The 20904-nt window shown below is 57.2% G+C and overlaps 1 protein-coding gene across 1 annotated transcript in view; it reads left to right on the top strand.

Moving 5' to 3' along the window:
* Window positions 1-2071: 2071 nt before the first annotated feature.
* PRR5 (proline rich 5) overlaps window positions 2072-20904 on the top strand; it is a 50855-nt gene continuing 32022 nt past the window's right edge. Inside the window, exon 1 of the mRNA XM_044940782.2 lies at window positions 2072-2127. The gene's annotated coding sequence lies outside the window, so the exon portion shown is untranslated. The remainder of the gene's footprint in view (window positions 2128-20904) is intronic.

The following is a 20904-nucleotide window of genomic DNA, read 5'->3' as shown; positions in this document are numbered from 1 at the left end:
CACAGAGGGCTTCCCGGCCAGAGTTGTAGTCATGGAGGTGAACAGATGGTGCCCCTGTACAGCATGTGGCAATAGGAGGAGAGGCCCCATCCTCTCTCCCTCCCCCTCTGATCTCCAGCTGTTGTCTCCACTGGCCAAACCCAAACAGGCATCAGTAGGGGATGCAGTCCACAGGACTGGCACAGAGTCCGGATCTAGGGGGGACAAGGGATGCCACAAGTGACAAGTGACTGGCACTGCTCATTGTGGGGTCATTCATCCACTCGTTCTTTCAACAAACATCTATCTGGCACCTTCCAAGTGCCAAACACTGCCCTAACCACCAGGAACCCTTTGGAGGAAGGAAAGAGACAAATCCCCACCTTGGGGAATTTACATTCTACTATCAAACTATGGGCTTCCTTGGTGGCTCAGTTGTAAAGAATCCACCTGCCAAGGCAGGAGGGTTTGATCCCTGGGTCAGGAAGATCCCCTGGAGAAGGAAATGGCAACCCACTCCAGTATTCTTGCCTGGGAAATCCCATGCACAGAGGAGCCTGGTGGGCTACAGTCCATGGGGTTGCAAAACAGTCAAACACAACTTAGTGACTAAACCACAACAATCAAACTATATAATAAAGAAATAACCCACTGCAGAATGTAATGCCAAGTGCACGTACTAAGAAGTAAAAGGAAGCAAGACAAGAGAAGAGAAGGGTGGGGCAATGTTAGATAATCCAGAAAACAGGCTAGAAACTCCCAGCACACATTCCATGTGTTTGCTCAGCTGGCCCCTCCGTCCCGATACCCCCTCCACCTTCAGGGATGCCAGGGCCTGCTGCCCAGGCAGAGGCGCTCATCCCAGGGCCCTGGAGCACCCCTTCAGCACACTCCCTCTCCCGGACTCAGTCACCAGGAGCGACTACCATTCGATGGGCCCCATTATGCCACTACTTCTGGGGGTTGGGTGGCTTAGCTGCAACCGGCACAAGGATGGGAAAGATGTTTTAGTCCTGAACATGGACATAAATATTTGCATAACTGAATTTCAAAACTTCACAACAATCACTACAGGTTAAAACATACAAGAACCCGTACCCATCTCTGCAAGCCCACCCCAGCCAGGCCGGCTGGCCCTGGCAGCGCTCAGTGACTCGGCTTCCAACCAGCACTGCCTGTTACTCTAACCCTGCCAGAGAATTCTGGTCCAGGAGTCCCTCCCACCCCCCAACACAGTGTCAAAAGGGAGACAAGGGTAGTGTCTTTAAGTGAAGGGTGAAAAGAATCCTTTTTAGACACTCGGGTGTGGACCTGGGCGCTGGGTGTAGGGTGCTGGGTGTGGGGTATTGGGGTTGGCTATTTCCACTGCAGTGGAACTTTTCAAACGTCCTGGGAGCTGGGGAATCACCAGGAGGGCTTGCTAAACCCCAGGTTCCTAGGCTCCATCTCCAGTTTCTGTAGGTCTGGGTGAGGCAGAGAATTTCCAGTTTCTATTAAGTTCCAGGGTGATGCCCGTGAAGCAGTCGGCCACTCTGACGACTGCAAGCCCTGGGATATTTAGATGCTGGAACAGTTTGTCTGTCCCATCCCTCCCCTCTCTGCCCCACCCCACGCCCCCACTCCACCCGCCCCCCCCCCCACCACGCAAAACCCCAAGCCCCAGGGCAGGGACTGAATCTGAGCGTCTGATCTTTCCTCTCAGCTCCCGGTACCCCGCACAGGCTGCGGCTTGGGGAGGGGGCTCTCAGTGGGCGTGGGAGAGCGCCGAGGAGAGACGGATTACTGGCCGCAGATCCGATGGGACCGCCCGGGTGGCCGGGGACGCCCCCTTCCCCGGCGGGCGCCGCCCACAGCCTGCGCAGTGCACCCGGATGGGGGGATCCGGGGAGGGCACCCCCGGCTCGCGGCTCCCAGCTCCGGCAGGTCCCGGCACCCCGGCCACCGCAGTGGGTGGGCGTGCCCGCGGCCCAGGCGGCCGCCTCCCGCCGGCCTCCGGCGGCCCCGGCGGCCCGGTGGCCCCGGCCGCTTCGGGCGCCCTGCGCGGGCCCGGGGGGCGGAGCGGGGCGGGGCCACCGCGGCCCCCTCCCCCGGCCCCGGGCTCCGGCTGTGCGCGGCGGCAGCGGCGGCGGAGGCGGCGCGGGGACCAAGGTGAGCGGTGGCGATGGGTCCGGGAGGCCCCCGCCGCGGGAGGGGGCCGGGGGAGGAGCGCGCGCCCCTCAGAGGGTTGGGGGGGCCCGGGCGGCGCCGCCGGAGTGGCGTGTGCGCGCGCGCGCGCGTGTCGCGTCGGTTACGGGGACATGGGGTGGGGTGGGGGTCGGGCTGTCCCCTTGGTTGGGGGTCCAGCCTCTCCCACCCCGGTCTTCCGGGACCTCGGAGCTCATCTCTCGCAGTCTCTCTCTGGACGCGCCCCCCCGCCCCCACCTCGCCGCACTCCGCCGGCTTCTCGGTCTCTGAGTTTCTCTCTGTCTCTGTGGGTGGGTCTCTGCATGTCCGTCCAGCAGCTTCTCCAGCTGTCTCTTTCCTGATCTCCCTCCCCACTCCACCCCGTCACTGTCCCCTCCCCCTCGCAGCTCTCCCCTCTCTTTCCACTGCCCCCCCCCCTTAATAGAGCAAACAAAGATGGTCGAGGGAGGGAGACACCTCGTTTCTGAGCCCTGTCCTGGCTCAGCGCGGGGCCCCACCCCTCTGGCCTCTGGCCGGGGACTGCCGCCACCTTCCTGCGGGGAGCTGGCCTGCAGAGCTGTGGGGGTGGGCTTGGGGTAGCAGGCACGTCTGAGGGCAGAGGGCCCCCCCGCCTCCAGCAGGAGCATGTAGAGCCTTGTGCCCTCCACCTGGGGACCCACCTCCCATCCCTTGAGAGGTGGCACTTGAGGCGGACCTGCCCAGTCAGAATCAGATCTGACCCTGGACCCTTTGCCCTCGGGCAAAATCAGATCATGCCCTGGACCCAGTTGGCATGAGCAGCGCCTGACCGCTTTCTAAGATTTTTTTTTTTCCAATGGAGTCAAGGTAGGGGAGAACTTGCTGGGGCGGGGGAGGGTCCCTGTGCCCCGGGTCCTGGGGTGTGGTCCAGCCCTGCTAGGCCAGGCCATTTCCTGAGGGCGACCTCCATTTCCCCCTCCGTGGCTCGGGGCGGCAGTCAGAGCTGCAGGCAGCTGCCATGAGGACCCCGTGGGATGGCCATCGTGTCCAGGTGATTAGGTATGCTCATGGTGAAACCAGGGCTGCACCCCGGGATCCCAGAGGCCAGTCCCTGGACTGCATCTGGAGGGGGAGGGGAGCTCCCTGTGGCTGCTCAGACCTGCTGCAAGGCCCAACCCAACTCTTCCTGGAGCTCTGGGAGGAGAGGCTGGCAACTCTAGACTATCCTCTCTAAGGACAGTGCTTAATATAATCCTGACTCCTGGGCTCCTGTCCGGACCTCTGATGGGGCACCAGGCATCTGCATTTTACAGCTTCACCCCCCTTCTGATGCACCTGCAGGTGTGAGCACCGCTGGGTGGTGGCACTGGGTGATCAGACAAGGTTACATGGCTCCCTCTGCCTGGCATGCGGTGGGGCGGACCCAAGAGGAGCCCATCCTTGGGGCATGGCCTTGCTGTGTCCCTGGGCAAGCCACTTGCCCTCTTTGAGCCCAGGTCCGATCGATCAGAGGAGGTTCGGGCCTCCTCAGCAACTTTACTGTCAAATGGGCTGGAGTTCTGAGGCATTGTTTAAACGGAGGTGAGGCAGATGCTATAAACCCAAGCAGGCCTGGATCTGCATCCCAGGACCCCCGCTGGCCGGCTGTGTGGCCCTGGGCAAGTCACTCGGCTTCTCTGGGCCTCAGTTTCCTTATCTGGAATCTGGGAACCATAGCATTACCAACTCCTAGAGGGTGGTCGGGATCCAAAGAGGCACCACATCCTGGCACAGCAAAAGTACACCTCAGATGTGGGGGGCTGGGGGGTTGGGCACCCGTCGTGCAAGTGGCTGGGACTCCTTGTGTCTCATCTGTTCTCCCTGTCTGGTGCTGGGAACAGTCACATGGACGTAATTTCTCATCAGCAGGGAAAGTGATCTGTGCAGAAACGTTTGTTAGCTAATGGGGTTTTGGTTTCTAATGGGCGGCTGAAAGGGCCTGAGGATGGCCACTCGGAATTGCCCGGACGGCATCGGGCGGCACTTAATGGCATCCGGCTGGGTGCCTGTGCCAGCGCTCTCCCTCAAGGCAGGCGCTGGGAGACAGCACGTTTATCTCCCGGGCGACCCCTGGCAGAGTCAGGAGAGCAGAAGCCCAGGACAGGCCGGGGTGGGAGAGGAAGGACAAAGCCCTGGGACCTAGCCTGGTGCCCCCAGTGGTGGGCATTCGTGGACATGAACAAAATCATCTTCGGGACATCTGTGAGGGGAGTAGAGCTCTCAAGATGCCCACAGAGAGACAGGAAAAGTCATTCATTCATTCCTTCATTCCCCAGAGCCTCCTCCAGGCCTGTTGGGTAGCGATGGTCCCCAGGGAGGCAGAGAGACCCACCCAGAAAGGGGAGGCCACAGACACAAACTGGTTGGGGATCTCTTGGGTCAGACGGGCTGTCAGTGGTCCTGCGGGTGAAAATCGGGGTCAAGACATCCTATGGCAGGACTCACCCCAAGGCCCAGGGTGGCCCTGAGGGATACGGATACAGAGGAGAACCAGGGTTGGAGTCGGGAGATGTGAGTTAGGACTGTGGGCTGTGATACGACCTGGGTTAGTGGGACAAGGAGGTGACTTCCTGGTGACAGTATAACCTTTTTTTTTTTTTTTTCTTTTAACCACATCCCTCTTTTATGTCTCAAAGTTGAACTTCAGTGGGGGGAGCACCTGGGGGGGCGGGGGCTTTGAAATTGGTGTGAGCAGAGTTCTAGTGACTCAGGAATCCTAATGTCTCAGGGGAGCAGCCTGGGCGGCACTGCCCATAAGACTTGGCTCTGACCCCAGACCCAAGGTCCTGGGTGCCCTGGAGGAGAAGCCAGCAGGGGCCGGCGGAGGGCTGCAAAGGCTGGAGACCCGAAGGCCAGGTCCACCTGGCACGGTTTATAGCTGTGTGACTGCGGGAAAGTTGCCTAACCTCTCTGAGCTTCAGTGCTCTCATTTGCGTAGCGTGGGTTGGAACACTCAGCTCAGGTGAAGACCTGGGTTCTGGAGACAAGCTGCTTGGGTTCAAACCTCAGCCTCTCCTCTCACCAGCTGTGTGACGTCAGCAAGTCACCAGACGTCTCTGTGTGCCTCAGTTTCTTCATCTGTGAAGTGGAGCTGATGGCAGCGCCTGCCACACAGGGTGCTCGTGAGGACGACGTGGCTCGGGGAAGGGCCCCAGAAGGACAGTGCGCCCTGTCCCCGCGTGGTCGACTGCATCGTGACGTGGTCCCGCAGTGGCGGTGGCTTGTAGTCCGGCTGGCCCGGCCGGGACCTCCCGTCAGTATCGGTGTAAATGCTGGCATTGGAGGCCACTTCTGGGGTCACGTGATGACGACGGGGGCTGAGACGTGTGCAGGGCCCCTCAGTACCCGGTGTGGGGGAGCCCTCGCGTGATGCCGGCCCCCATCTCTACCCTCTGGGGAGAGCAGAGGGGACCGAGGACATGTTTGCTACTGCGTTACCGCCGACCAAACCCAGAGGCGAGTGGGGAGGGGCTGGGGCCAAGTCCCTTCTGAAAAGGTTATCTAGAAAATCTGTGTGGTTTGTTGCAGCGACAGGTATTGCCCTCCGGGATTCTGACTCCAAAGCGTGGACTCACCTCCTAAGGAGGGGTTGGCCATTCCCTGAGCACTTAACCGTGTACCAGGCCCTGTGCGGAGTCTTCCCCAGGCACCATCCCAGCCACCATCCCAGCCAACCCAGAAGGCAATCGTGGCCATGCCCAGTTAATAGAGGGGCAGACTAAGGCCCAGAGAGGCCAAGAGCTGCCCAGAGACCCTGGCAGCAAGAGACAGCGCTGGGGCTTGAGCTTGAGGGTGTCTGGCTTGAGGTGTGCTTGCCACTTTCCACGATGCTACGTGCCTTAAGGTGAGGGCGTGTCACCAAGACGCCTCACCGTTGGGAGCTGCCGCCATGGGCTCGCCAACCCCAGCGGGGGTCCTGCTATAGAAGGTTCTTGAAGTTTTGCTTTCTGTGCCGTCGGCTAGACCGGTTAAAGGCCTTCTTTGTGTTGCCAAACAGTCTGTCCAGCAAAATCAGTTTGCCTAGAGCCACTTATACCCGTTTGAGTCTGCAGTGGCTTCTTCTCTGTGCCTCAGTTTTCAAACCTGTGAAATGGGAATTTTTATATCTGCACTACTTAGCTTCCCCTGGTGGATAGGTAATGCCGGGAAATAATAATAGTCAATATAGCCCTTGACAGGTATCTGGAAAGCGTTTTCTGTATTTGCCCTCATTTAACCCTTAGGGGCTTCATGAGGTCATTGTATCAGATGAGGGGGGCAAACCAGAGAGGTCAGGATCGTGTCCAGGGTCACACAGGTGGCAAGTCTTTAGGTCTGATTAAGATGGGCTGAAAACCAGCTACTGAGGCCACTTCTTGGTGGAGAGACATGAAGCCCCTTGCTTGATTTTTCCCCATGACAGGAAGCTCAGTACTTCATGAGCTCCTGCGGATTGTCAGTCTAGGACTTGAGTAGGTGGTGGTGATGGTCCCTGCTACAGGAGACTCCACACAGGAGAAGAACCTGAGCTTGACTTTGGCCGTGCTGGGTTTGCTGGCAGGCCCAGCCGTGAAGAGGTGGAGAGGGTGTTTCCAGGTTCTTCTTTCCTCACGATGCTGTCCATCTCGTCCCTCCCACAGAACCAGTATGAGGCTGAGTGAGGAGCAAACTCTCAGCACAGGGCGGGCACAAGGTGCCCAATAAATCCTTGCAGTGGACCAGCCCTATTTCTTAGGAAAATTTAAATTATAAAACCCACATAGCCGTGTTGTACCAAGTCCGGAAAATAGGCCCCAGTTTTACCCGTAAACTCTGTCCCCTGAGCATCATCATTTTGTATATTGTTTCCAGGCTGGTTTAAATAAACACGTCTTGATGTAAAACTATTTTCCCATAACGTCATCCCACCACATGCAGCCCCGATCCTGTTCTTTTTCACTAACTGTAATCCTACGAGCGTTTCCCCTCCAATTCCTTCAAAAGTCCACTAGTTCTAAAGAGTGGTGATTTACTGGCTGCATGATATCCTGTGGATATTCGTCATCTGACTTGGACCATCCCCCTTTTGGTGGCGTCTCCACATGGACAGTGATGTGAAAAGCAGATTTTGACCCTGAGGTCACACCCCCAGAGGTCCAGCAGGACAGCAGGTTGGTCCTGCCAAGCTGTGTGACCTTGGGCAGAGTCCTGCCCCTCTCTGAGTGTCAGGTTCCTGCTCTGCTATGAAATAGGGGTAAGAACCTCACCTCACAGGGCCCCTGGGAGGAGTAAACGAAGGGCTGTGATGTCAGTTACCTGGCAGTGGCAGGGTCTTGAAATATGGTAGCTGTTATTCCTGTTGCTGATATTATTATTATTATTATTTAGGTCCTATCTCCCCAGTTAAATTGTGGAGCCCTGCAAGCAGGAGCCAGGCTCTGTACTTTCCTGCCTCCCATTCCTAGACATACTTCTTTGTATCTATTGATTTCATTCCTGACATTCAGGCCCCTTCAAAAAGAATGAGTCTCCCTCCGTGTGGGTGAAGAGCTGGGAGATGTTTCACTTACATAGTCTCACCTGGTCCCCCATGAGTGGAGATCATCAGCCCCATTTTAGAAATGGCTCAGAGAGGGTGATGGCCCTGCCCAAGGCCACACTGTGGGAAGAAGAGAGCCAGGAATACTTCCTGGAGGAGGCGGCAGTGGCACTCGGCCGGCAGCATGGGCCGTCTGACCAGCCCGAGGGGTAGAGTGCTGGTGTTCTGGGGGTGCTGCAGAGGACCCTCGGAGCTCTCTAGGGCAGGGCGGAGCCCAGCACCCAGCACAGTGGGGAGCAGAGTGTGAGTAAGGCTCAGGCTGTGGGGGGTGCATCTGCTGAGTTGAGCTGACCTGACATGACACCAGGGTGGGAATGAGCTAGCCGTCTGGGCTCCTGACCCCACCTGCACTCCTCACCCAGCCACGTCCTTCTGTCCGGGCAGGAACGGGTGCTCTGCGGGATCGGAGGATGCAGGCACCTTCCTGGGGCCTTCTCTGTGAGCAGTGATAAAATATTTATCAGACATGCCGGCGGCCGGGCTTCCCTGCACAGGGTACCGCTGGGGGCGGCTCACCCCGGGCCTGCCGCCTCGTGGAGTTCTGCTGAGTCACGGGGGAGCCCTGTGAGCCGCCTGCCCGCGCCCTCCTCAGCCCCTCTGCCCTTTGGCCACATGCAGGCCTCATAATACGTAAGCCATTCGGCTGCCCACAGGGCCCCGGGCATCCAGGAAGGTTAGGGCTGAGAGATTCAGAGCTCATTCGGCAGCCAGGGTCACGGGCAGAGGCGGCCAGCCGGACGGGGTCCCCCTGCACCCACCCCTACGGGACCCCAGCTCCTCAGTCCTCACCGCCCCTGGCGAGGTAGGTCCCTGGCACCCCTGTTTAGTGATGGAGACCCCGAGGCACAGAGCAGGGATGCAACGGGGCGGGTCTCAGGCAGAGGGTGGCCGAACACAGATTCAGCCCTTGGCTGTTCGATCTCTCCCCCAAGGTGCCGGACTCGGATCCAGCCCCACGCCAGGGCCTGGGTGTTCTGCCCACCCCTAGGTGACACCGAGCTGTGACTTCGGATTTGTGCTTTTCATTTGCAGGGTAACAGCACCAACAAAAAACAGTAGCAGATGGCTCCTGCTTGCTGTGGGCAGAAGGACGGGGCTTTCGGATTCTTTTGTTCGCTCATTCATAAAATACATTCTGGGTGTGGTGGCCAGGCCTGGGGACCAGTGGGGGACACTGGGGCTGTGGTGGGGGGCCCCCCTTGGAGCCAGAGAGAGTTGGATTCTGGGCCTGGGCCCACGTACTGCTTGCTTCCATGCTGTGTGACCTCTGGCAGGTTCTCCACCTCTCTGAGCCTACGTCTCCCATTTGTGAAGGGGGTGGGGGGCACCCTGCTTTCTCAAGCGAGGATCGCACCTGTGTCCTTGTGGTCCATCACATCTTCACGTTGGCCTGACAGCATCCATTGGCCTTTGGGATGGGTCTGGTTTCCAGAGAGATCCCAGCAGGCCTTGCTGCTGGTTCTCCCAGGAAATAGCCCATAGCCAGCGCCCCGGGCCCTTGCAGATCCAAAGGTTGAAGGTGGAAGATTCTTCCAAGCCTGGTTCTGAAGAATACTGGCCCCTGGAGCCACACTCGCTGCCCGCAGCTGTGGGAGGGAGCCCCGTGGGTGGCCGGGGCCATCCCCTGGGTCGCTCCTCCGGGGTCACTGCCCGGAGGTCATCTCATATTCTTATTTGCTGTCCACCTTCCCCTCTAGACTGTCTTCTGTCTTTCTTCTGTCTGGAATTCTTTTCCTCCTTTCTTCACTGGGGGCTTTTCTTGGCTCTTTAAGCTCCTTCTGGAAGATGCCCTCCTCCTCCAGGAAGCCCTTCTGACTGCCCTGCGTCCACTCCAGGCAGACTGGGTAGACACCCCTCCTCTGCCCCTGTGCCCTGGAATCTTTGCTCCTGTCTTTGATTTAGCACTGGACCTGTTCCCCAGTCTCCTTCCCGCCAGCCTGGGGCTCCAAGGGCAGAATTCTGCTTGATTCATCTCTGGGTCCCAGGGCTCAGCTTACGGCTGGCATACCCCAGGAGCGTCTGAAGAACAAGCGAGTGAGTGACAGACATCACAGCTGGATTGGGGTTTTAGGAATGTGTCGTAAGAGACAGTAGCAAATCTGTAAGATGTGCTCCACGTGTGAACTCGCTGTATTTCTGTGGGGACCCCCGTTTTCCTGGTCTTCACAGATGATAGACAGCAGGTAATAAGGACTTCGGGACTGAGACTTGTGGGGCAGGGTGTGCAGAGCCCTGGGGGCAAGAGGGCTGGGCCCCTCCTGTTGGAGCTGCATGACCCCGAGAGACTCAGTCCCTCCGTCAGGCCTCAGGTCCATTCTGCAAGCCCAGCTTTTATTCATGGAAGAGAAGCAGGCAGGCTTGCGTTTATGGGGTGCTCACGGTGGTATCCAACGCTTACAGCCCAGCAAAAAAAAAAAGACTGGAAGGAATAGCACCGAGATGAGGGCAGTAACTTTCTCTGGTGGTTCGTTTCCTCTTCCAACTATTTCGTGTATTTTCTAGTTTTCTCAGGTTCTTTCAGTGACTTTACATGTATGTTGAAAGCTTTGTGATGAACCCTGTGGGGCGACAGAGCCCCTGCTGCTGGGACACTCAGTCTGATGGAGAATTAGTCCTTCGTCATCAGACTGACCTGACGCAATCTGATGGGGGAGGCTGCCGGGACTCAGACCCAGGGTGTGATGGACCTGTCACAAAGGGAAGCCCAGAGGAAGCGCCTGGCCATGCCTGGAGTGGACGCAGGGCAGTCAGAAGGGCTTCCTGGAGGAGGAGGCCATATTCCAGCAGGAGCTTAAAGAGCCTTGTGAAGTTGGAACCTTGCCGGGGGTGGTGGTGCAGGGGAGTTGCTAGGGAGGCAGGTTGACTAGGGCTGGGAGGGCTGTTTGGCTGGAGACCTGGACAAGGGTGAGGTGAGGATGGTGAGAGACGCGGCGAGGGCCTGGACCAGAGGGGCAGGGGAGGGCGTGTGCTCCTGTTAGAGTCATAGTTGGCTGCCTCCCCTGGGGGTAGGGGAGGCAGGTGCGCTAAGGAGCCCCTGTGACCCTTACCTCTACAGGGACCCTAGGGGGCTGGCCCGGCTGTGGCCCCACTTTACAGAATGGGGAAGCTGAGGCCAAGTGCAGTAAGTGACCAAGCTTCAGATCTAGGTCTGTTTGTCTCCAGAGCCCAGCTTGGAACGGCTGGCCTCTCTCTTGCAGCCCTTGCTCGTCACTGGGCTTCTGGTTTGTCATTTGTAGGGCGGGGATTAGAACGTGACGTCTTGGACCAAGTGAGCGCCCTTCATAGAGCTAATTGTTAAGTCCAGCCCTTGACAGTCACTGGGTCCACAATTTCTGTTGTCTGTGGTTGGAGCATCGCCCAGGGTGGCAAGTTGGGACAGACGTAAGCACGGGAGGCACCTTGGGGACAGGGCTCTCAGGAGAACTCACAGAAATGGAATGTGAGTTTGATGTCCCAAGACTGATGGGAACAAGCTTCAAGCAGCCAAAAGGACGTCAGCTCGGACCACCCCAGATGTGGACCCGAGGGAGTGTGGGCAGTGCGCCCCGGGGGCAGAAACAAGGCAGGCGGGTCAGAGAGGGAGCCGCCTGTGAATGCTCTGGGTCCAGCCAGCTGAGGCAGGAGGGAACACGGGGCCCACTGAGCCACAGTGGGGGCAGGGCTCGTGCAGTTAAGATGCCCTCTGTGCTGCCTAAAGGTGCAGAGAAGAACCAGCCAATATGGAGGAAAGGCCTCCGTACTGACGGTCAAGGTCACCGGCCATCACCTTGGTCTGTCGGCTGCAGGCCTTGGTGCTGGGAAGGGTGGGCGTGGGGAGTGTCACTGAGCTCAGAGAAGTTTCCTCCCTGTGTGTTTGCTGACACAGGAGGCTCTGGCAGCTGCTGTAGGCACCCATGGGTGGGCAAGAGGGGAGAAGGGGAGAGAGAGAGGCCCGCCCAGGCCCCAGCCAGGGCCCACCTTTTTCCTCCATTGCTTCCACCAGGAAAGGGTGAGGGTCCCCTGCTCCCTGTGGGTTTCAGTGGGGTGAACAAGGCAGGCAGAAGAGCCAGTACAGGCTGCCTGCCCCCTCCAGGGGCCTGGCCGTGTGCCCAGCGTGGGCCTCGGTCCCCCGCTGGGAGAGTGAGGATGACTTCCCTCCCTCCCCCACAGCCTAGCTTCCTCCCGGAGCAGTTACAAGGCCAAGTAGACACTGAGGCCGCCACAGAGTACAAGATTTGGCCAAGGTCAAGTTCAGATCGCGCGCTTGGCTCAGGGGCTGGTATGTGTGTATTAGATTCTCAAGAAGTGCTTACTGGGCGGAAAGGAGGAAAGTGCAGACGGCCTTTGACAAGTTGTGTGGCCCTCGCAGCCTCCGTGTCCTCAGTGAAGAGAGCTGCCAACCCCGCCTTAACCCGGGAATGTTGTGCAGACAGGCCTGCTATGTGGAGAGTACTGAACTGCTAGCCAGATTGGAGCTGCAGGAACCAGCTAAGGAAGGAGACAGGAGTCTGTCCTTAATTACTGAGGGATCTCGCTCTCCGAGCCTCTGCGGAATCTGCCACTGCAGCAGGTGGCCTGGACAGTACTGCCTTTCAAACACACTTGTGTGTGGTGGGGCGGGGCTTGTGGAGAAGACGTTGGTGAGGGAGGTCACTCTGAGCAGGGTTTTGCAGGATGCATAGGAGTTGGCCAACCAGACCAGGCTTTGGGAAAGTTATCCCAGACAGTGAAGGGCAAGCATGTGGACATGAACTGGACCTGGCCTCTGAGGACTGCACCTTCCTCCAGGACGTTGACGTCTGCTTTCATTTGTTCGGGAGGCTGCAGGGAGTCTCCTGGCTCCCTTCCCCTGCCTTCAGACAACCCCTGAGCTGACAGCCTCCCTGGGAGGGGCTGGGAGCTTGTGACTGGCTGCTTCCCTGTTGTCTCATCCCTGCGGCAGAGCCCAGGAGAGCCCCCTCCTGTCCCCTGCCCCCGAGTCTGGGGAAATCCCGAGGGCCCAGCCAGTGCAGGAGGCGCCAGGCGGTGTGCAGTGGAGGCGGCAGCCTCCCTCCCAGGCGGACTTCTCACCTCGGTCCCCACCCCCTCTGCCACCCGCACAAGGAACCACAGAGAAAGAGCCCGGGCCTTTGTGACTCAAAAACAGAAACTGCCAAGACCTGAGTGAGGAGCCGCTCGGGGGTCAGGCCAGGGGCTGGGCAGGGCCGCCCTCCCACGCCCAGCGCCCACAGGAGGCTGCCGGGAGGCGTAGACGCCAGGGCACCGTGTCCCTGTGCCCGCTCCGGCCCGGCCCCCTTGGGCTGTGCCCCCCTGCCTAGGCCTGGTCACTTGGGTGACCTGCGGACTCATGGGGAGGCCCTTCCCTGACCCTAGTGTGGCTGGCAAGTCATCCAGCCAAGGCCTGGGACCCCTGACGCCGCGGTTTTGATACACTCACACTGAGACAGCCAAGTCACAAGATTGATTCCTTACAGATCCCAGAAATGGGGGGGGAGGGCAGCCCCCGTCCCTGGTCACAGGCGAGCAGGACAGAGGGCGGTGGAGGGCACCCCTGTGGCTCGGGGTCGGGGGACACTGACTTTTCTCAGGCTCAACTCTAAGTGCCCCCCGCCCGGGGAAAGCAGAGTAGGAAGTCGGGGCGGGAATCCCGAGCTCAGGCCCTTATTGGATGGTCCAGATTTTGGGCATGAGCAGGGTAGTCACTCTATAGAATACCTGGGCAACTCAAGACTCACCCCAGGCTCCTTCCTGAAACCTTCCCCTCCCAACCCCCTCTCGCACCCCAAGGTGACATCGTGGTCCCACGGTCCTCCCAGCCCCTGGAGCTCTGGCTCCTGCCTCTCCAGGCTGCATCTCCATCCTCTGCTCTGTATGTTGCATTCCTGCCCGTGTGATGCCCCTCCGCCTCGGCCTGGAGAGACCTTGCCCATCTGAGCACCAGCCATAGCCCACACACAACACCCCCACCCAGAAGGCCGCCTCCTGCCTCTGCCCTGTCCATGGGGCCGTGCTCTGTCCCCTCCAGAGCCCAGAGCCCCTCTGAGCACAGGGCCCTTCCCCTGCCAATGGCTCAGCCAGCGTTCTCATGGACGCCGTGGTCAGCCCAATTCCTGCCACCCGGTCTGCACCCCAGCCTGGCCCTGCTGCGTGAGGTCATGCCTCCAGGCCTGTTTAAAATGTCACTGCCTCTGGTAGTTCGTCAGAGCTCCCCAAGGCCGTCAGGGTCCTCAGGGGTCCCAGAACCTTCCACCCGTTGCCTCCTCTGTTACTGGCCTCCTGTGACTCTCCAGGGAAGGGGGAACGTGGCAGCCTCTGGGGACAGGCTCTGGCCTGCGTTGGTGCTCACGATTACTAATGACTTGACAGAGGGGTGGGGGGTCCCCCCAGAGTAGCAGTGTGAGGTGTGTGGCCTCCAGGTCAAAGCTGGGCTCAGTCTCAGCACTTCCACTTGCCTGCCATGCAGCTGGGCATGTCTGTTCCCCTGGGGCCACAATTTTCTCCTTGGAAAAATGAGGGTGGGAATTCTGACCTGGATGGGCTGCCCCAGGAGGGAGGGGGTAGGACCCAGCAGGACCTCAGTATTCGAGCCTTTTTGCCACACGTCAGGATGTCCCTGCTCTGTGAGTGACCCTGCGTGCCCCACCCCCTTCTCGAGGCCTCAGTCTTTCTGTCTATAAAATGGACAGATGGGCTACATAAACTCCAGGGACCTTTGGGCCTGACTTCCTGGGAGACAGGGTGCGTGCAGAAGGCCTGGGAGGCAGCGTTGGAGCCAGGCCACCCAGCATCCTTTGTCGGGAAGCCCCTTCTCTTACTTCCTCGCGTGTTTACAGTATTGACCGGCTTTTCTTGCAGGCAAGGAAGGCCAGGTGGGTTTTGTTAAATGCCCTTTCTGAGCTGCTTGTGTCGGTTGCCAAACTTAAACCAAGTTCATCAACCGGGAACATATAGGAACTGCAGACGCGGGAGGGGAGTGTAAAGGAGGGCAGAAGGCTCAGGGACCCCAGGGCCCTGGGACAAGTGTCCCTTCCCTCCAGACACCTCTGGGAGATATGGACTGATTTTTTTCTTTCTTTTTTTTTTTTTGGCCATGCCCAGTGGCCTGCAGGATCTTAGTTTCCTGACCAGGGATTGAATCTGGGCCTCCTTCAGTGGAAGCACTGAGTCCTAACCACTGGACCACCAAGGAAGTCCCTATATGAGCAGGGACTGTGAGCTTTTTACTGTGAGCTTCCTGGCAACCAAAGCAAAGAGGGAAAAAGGATCACTCGTTTTATAATGCCCTTAAGATGAAAACAGAGCCTTTCCTGGCAATGAAACTGAAGGGACAATCCTCCTAGAAACCCTTGTAAAGGGCTCCCTGTTTGATGTTGTGAGCAGCATCTCAGTGCTCCTGTTGTCTGGCTGTATCGAAGGACCGAGTGTCTGGAGCTGGACACTCAGGCTCTCCTAACTGCAGGGGAGACGGAGAGGGACCCCCCCAGCTGGTCTGCAAGGACTCAGTGAGGTCCATAACCTTGAGATGACTGAAGTTTCATGTGTTATCTTCAAAATCCATGAGGATTTCACCTCAAGTCTGTCACTGAGCCACGTGGTGGTATTGGTCAGTTGCTAAGTCGTGTCTGATTCTTTGCCACTCCATGGACTGCAGCACACCAGGCTTCCCTCTCCTTTTTTCAGGATGTCCCTGGTGGCCCAGTGGTTAAGACTCTTGCACTTCCACTGAGGGGGTGCGGGTTCAATCCCTGGTCAGGGAACTATGTTCCCACATGCCACACAGCCTGGCCAAAAAAAAAAAAAAACAAAAAAAAAAACAGTTGTTTTCCTGCCTCCATTCCAAATCTTTGGGTAACAGAGATGCTCCATATGATGGGCCATGCTCACTCCTTGGCTTTGCCTTAAGAGGGGATCTCAGCCCTTTCAGAGAAGCCTGTGAACACCACATCTCTCTCCCCACACCCTTCCAGTAAAAGGCACACTCACATTCAGGAGGGATGCAGTTTCAGGGCTTCACAGATCCTGGAAAGCTCCAGGACCCTGTCTTGACAAGCTCTGATCTGGGGTGATGGAGGGGAATGCGTCTTCTGGACCAAGCTCATGAATATTATTTCTCGCAACTGGGCTTTTGTTAGGCATGGAGCAGCAGAAAGCTCAAATTTACCGTGAAGTTGTCTCTTCCGTACAGACTCAGATGTTTTCAGCGTGACCCAGACAGAAGTGGGCCTTGGTATCTAATACCCTCCTAGACACGCCAGGCCCTTGAGTTGATGGGCACTCTTTCAGTGACTGCAGAACGCAGAGCAGGACAGGGAAGTCAGCGCTGAGGTGGCGTAGGCGTCTCCGTTCCATTTTACACCTGGGGAGGCGCCCAGTAAGTGGGTTGCTGCTGCTGCTGTTGTTCAGTAGCTGAGTTGGTCTGACTCTTTGCCTGCTCCTTTGTCCTCCACTATCTCCTGGAGTTTGCTCGAATTCACGTCCACTGAGTTGGTGACGCCGTCTAACCATCTCATCCTCTGCCGCCCCCTTCTCCTTTGGCCTTCAGTCTTGCCCAGCATCAGGGTCTTTTCCAGTGAGTCAGCTCTTTGCATCAGGTGGCAAAGTTTTGGAGCTTCAGCAACAGCCCCGAATTTTATGACATCGTGTCTTATTCCTGCTTTCTTTTGTCTTTGATTATGTTAAATTCGTGTTACAGTCTCTTTCCAATAGTTTCTTGGCTGAAGCTCTAGGAATTTCACCCCGACATTTGTGTGTTTGCTTTCCTTGCCTCATGGTGGCCTGTTTCCCTGTGTGTTTATAATTTGGGTCATGAGGTTACTTCCATCCGGGCTTTATCCATGGAAACCCCGGAGGCCTGGCTTGTGCACCTGCCCCTCCAGAGCAGCTTTGTGGTCACTCTGCCTAGAAGCCTAGGGCTAGCACAGCCTGGGGCCACTTCTATGCGGATCAGTTTAGGCTCTCGCCACCCACCTAACCCACCCCAGTCTGAAGGCAGACCCTTGACTACAGATTTTCAGGAGATGTGCAGGCTTTTTCCTGCCTCAAGTTCAGGTGGTCAGAGACAATTTTCTTGTCCTCTCCGTCACCAGGCAGATCTTTCTCCCAGCTGCCCGTTTATTAGGGGTGCCGCCCCCGAGACCTCTGGATTTCTGTGAAGGACTCAGTCGCGCCTTCCGTCGTCCTCCTTGCTGGTGTCGCGTCTCCCAGCTGCTGGTTTTCACCTCTCTGTCTCAGCGTGTGAAAGTGTTAGTCACTCAGTCATGTCTGACTCTTTGCGACCCTGTGGACTGGAGCCCGCCTCCAGAGACTCCTCTGTCCATGTGGATTCTCCAGGCAAGAACACTAGTGGGTTGCCATGCCCTTCTCCAGGGGATCTTCCCGACCCAGGGATCCAAGCCGGGTCTCCTGCATTGCAGGCCAATTCTTTACCATCTGAGCCACCAGGGAAGCCCCCCTCTCCCTACCCCCACAAGGCTGCCCCACCTTCATTTAACATCTGGGTTTTTAGTTGACAGTCTTTTCCTGTGATTTAACTGTTATGCTAATTAGAGCACAAGTCTCAGAGTATAGTAGTGAAGGATGCAGACTCTGGAGCTGGACTGCCTGGGCTTGACTCCCAGCTCCTCCAGCGTGAGATCTACTCGGTTTCTTCAGCGGTGGAATGGGGAAAGCAGACAGCTGGAGTTGCTGCAAGCACTAGAGGGTGTTGACAGAAAACAGTAGAACACCTGTTGTTTTGCAAGCAAAAATAGGTGTATTCGGGAATAGCAAAGAATTGCAATTCAGGATGTGCAACCTATGGCAAACCACAGGCAAGTCCAGGGTACCATTCTTTTATAAGAGAGAAGGGGAGTTTGGAGGGGCTGTTATAAACAAAAGAGCCCATTGGAGGAAACGGGGAGTTCCAAGTGTAGTGGCTTTTCATTGGCTGAATTGTCCCAGTCTCTCATTGGCTGCGCTGTTGCCAGGCAAGGAGAAATTCTTCCTTCCTCCAGCTGGGTAGTAGAGTAGTAACCTTCCTGTTGGAGATGCGAAGGTCTGTCTCTTACTGTTGGGTCTGCGACTGACCGGGAGTGCTAGGATGTGAGGGCTCCCCCTTCTGGCCTCCTGGCTCCATGTTAAATGAGGTTTCTGTTAAGATACTTGAGATCACTCCATATCGAATTATTGTATATTGCAAGCATTATGCTGGCCTTCAGTAAAATTAATATTGTTGTTGTTCAGTCGCTAAGTCGTGTCTGACTCTTTGCGATCCCACGGACTGAGGCACGCCAGGCTTCCCTGTCCTTCAGTATCTCCCGCTGATTGCTCAAACTCATGTCCATTGAGTCAGTGATGCTATCTATTATTTTAATTATATAATAATTATTAGATTAATTATGTAAATTAATATCAGATATGGTATAACTGATAAGGAATATCTTATTGATAATACTAATATTATTATCATTCTGGCCTGTGGTTGATTATCCTCACTTTTTTACAAGCTCAGTTCTGCATTTAGACGTGTATAATTTTTTATGCAGCATTTCTAGGGGATATGTAGGGAGGAGTTTTCAGGTTGTGCAGTTCCCTAAATTGACTTTCAAGTGGTGAATGCAAAATAGTAACCATACTCTCCATGTATCACTACTTCTTCCCAGGCACTTTCAGAGCCTATATATACCTGTGTCTAGTTCTCCTACTAAGTTGCAGGCCATCTTTGGAGTCTGATGGAATCTGGCTCAGCCACATACCTGCCAGCTCTGACTCATCTTGCGTCTGTGCAAATCCCCCAGCCCTTATCTGGCCAACACCCTCAGGGCCAGATGTAACGGCGGAATTCCAGTTATTTTTGAATGATGACGCAGGCTGTCACTGCCCTGTGGAAGGCATCAGGGCAGCATCCTGGGGAATGTTTTTGCACAAGATCTCCACCACGTCAGGTAGACAGAGACTCTAAATAGCCTTACTTCTGGTCAGATCAGGTTTTGTGGCTAAATGAGCCCTGACAAACATCTGAGTTTTCAAAGTTCTTTGCATTTCTGAATCTCAGATTGAGTCTTGCAGTGGTGAGGGAAGTGACTGGACCTGACTCCCGCTTCAGCAAGTCTTCTCAGGTAACTCAGTGGTCAAGAATCTACCTGCCAAGCAGGAGTCATGGGCTCGATCCCTGGGTCGGGAAGATCCCCTGGAGGAGGAAATGGCAACCCACTCCAGTGTTCTTGCCTGGGAAATCCCATGGACAGAGGAGCCTAGTGGGCTGCAGTCCATGGGGTCGCAGAGACTTGGGTATGACTGAGCGACTGAGCTCAGTGTATCGTGAACAAGGACAAGTGGGGGTTTGTAGCCAAGGAGCAGGGTGAGGGTCAGTGGATGGGAAAGCTGGAAGAGGAGACATCCGGGGAAGGGGGACTGTTGTTGACCCCCTCCACTGAATTCTAGCTGAAGGCCAGCCAAGTGGTGAGACAAGGGGAGCTCAGATAGCAGGGGTGGGGGGTTTTCACTAAACTGACTCAGAATTCTTGCTCAAAGTGGATTCTGCAAGGACAGCGAGTGGAGCCCAAGGTCAGCCCTCATCCAGCAGAGAGCTCCAAGGAGACTGATTAAAGCTAGGTCGAGAGGGAAGTCTTTGTCGGTGTCCGCTGGGCATTTGCTCCTCTGCCTGGAGGAGCCTTAGCCTCGGGGGGCGTCTGATGGAGGAGGCAGGCCCAGTCCCGAGATCCTCACAAGGAGAGGCGGGGGGCAGCCTGGGGATTGTTGGCTGAGCTGGGTTGAGGGGAGAAAGATCCTGGGGGCCTGGGATCCAGGGGACGCTGGAGGAATGGGCATGGAGAGCAAGAGGCCAGCTGGTGATGACTGCTAATGTTGATGACCACCTACTGTGCGCCAGGCCCACCCTGAGCCTCTGACATCACTGAATGCATTTACAGTCTTGGGATCCCTGTGGGGGAAGGTGTTCTTCTGACTCGTCTTACAGATGAGGAAACCGAGGCACAGTTAAACAGAGGAGCGATGATTAGCTCAAGACAGTCAGCTGTTAACCGGTAAAGCCACCATCCAGCCCAGGCCGGCTGGCTCCAGAGTCCACACCCCAAATCACAGCTCTCTCCTGCCTTTTACTATTAATATAATCACTGTACAAGAGATGAGTTGGAGGGAAGGGACGGGGCACCCAGGCCTAGGGCAGAGGCTGGGTAGAGGCCCGGAGGTGGGAAGCGGGCAGAAAGACTGGGAACAGTGGTTGCTTTGTCTCCTAGCGGAGGTGGGGGTGGGGGTGGCTCCAGGAGGGGGCCTGGAGGGGCTTCGTAGGAGTTGCAGTGGAGACCGAGGAGCAGCGGCCGAGGTCTGTAGGAGTCTTGGCCACCTCGCTGGAAATTTGGAGCTCATCCCGCAGGCTGGGGCCTCCGCGGAAGCCTCGGAGCCGATGGGTAGGTCATGTCTGGGTGGCAGAGTGGCTCGATCGGCCAGCGGTGGGGTGGAGTCCTATAGACTGAGAGGCCAGGAGGCCAGGTCAGGGGAAGGGGAGGTGGTGAAGTCTGGAGTCCTCAGGCCTTCAGGGCCCAGAGGTGGGCAGGTTCCAGGGGCAGGGGCCAGACCTGTGCTTGCTGATCCAGCAGGGCCGGGGGGTACAGCAGGGGCCGGGGGTCAGTGGGGGAGGGGCGCTACCTGCCCAGGCTTTGCGTGAGGAGGGTCCCAGCCTCTCCCAGGAACAGACCAGTGTTCAGTCCACAGCCCATTATGAAGGAAGCCAGGACTGGAATGGGGACTCCAGCGTCCATCCTGGCCTATGACCGGCCAGGTGACATCAGGACCTGGGGCCTCCATGTCCACTGTGGTGGGGGAATCAGACCGCCCTGCTGGCAGAGAATCAGGTCCCCAGCTGGGGACCATGGGCCAGCCCAGCCAGGGCCAGCCCTCAGTAAGGGGTCCCTGTTGCTGGAAGGGTGGGGGGCTCCCCTTCACACCTCCCAGCGAATCTCAGCAGCAGCTTCTCCTGCATTAAATGTATCACCTGGTGGACGGACGCACGTCCCTGCAGAAGCAGGAGGATGGTGGGTGGGGTGGATTCCCCCTCCCCTGGGAGCAAGGCCTTAGAGTCGGCAGAGTCCAGCTGACCCACCACCATTGCCTCCTCATTGGGCTCTGTGGGCTTTATTTACAAAGTCAAGGACGCAGGCTCTCCCCCCGCCACTGACCTTTACCACCCCTGGAACTAGTCATTCCTGGAA

The sequence above is a fragment of the Bubalus bubalis genome, chromosome 4 (assembly GCF_019923935.1).
Source record: "Bubalus bubalis isolate 160015118507 breed Murrah chromosome 4, NDDB_SH_1, whole genome shotgun sequence".
NCBI classification, from domain to species: domain Eukaryota; kingdom Metazoa; phylum Chordata; class Mammalia; order Artiodactyla; family Bovidae; genus Bubalus; species Bubalus bubalis.
Note: the sequence above shows the minus strand (reverse complement) of the source record. Positions and strands in the feature narration are given on the sequence as shown.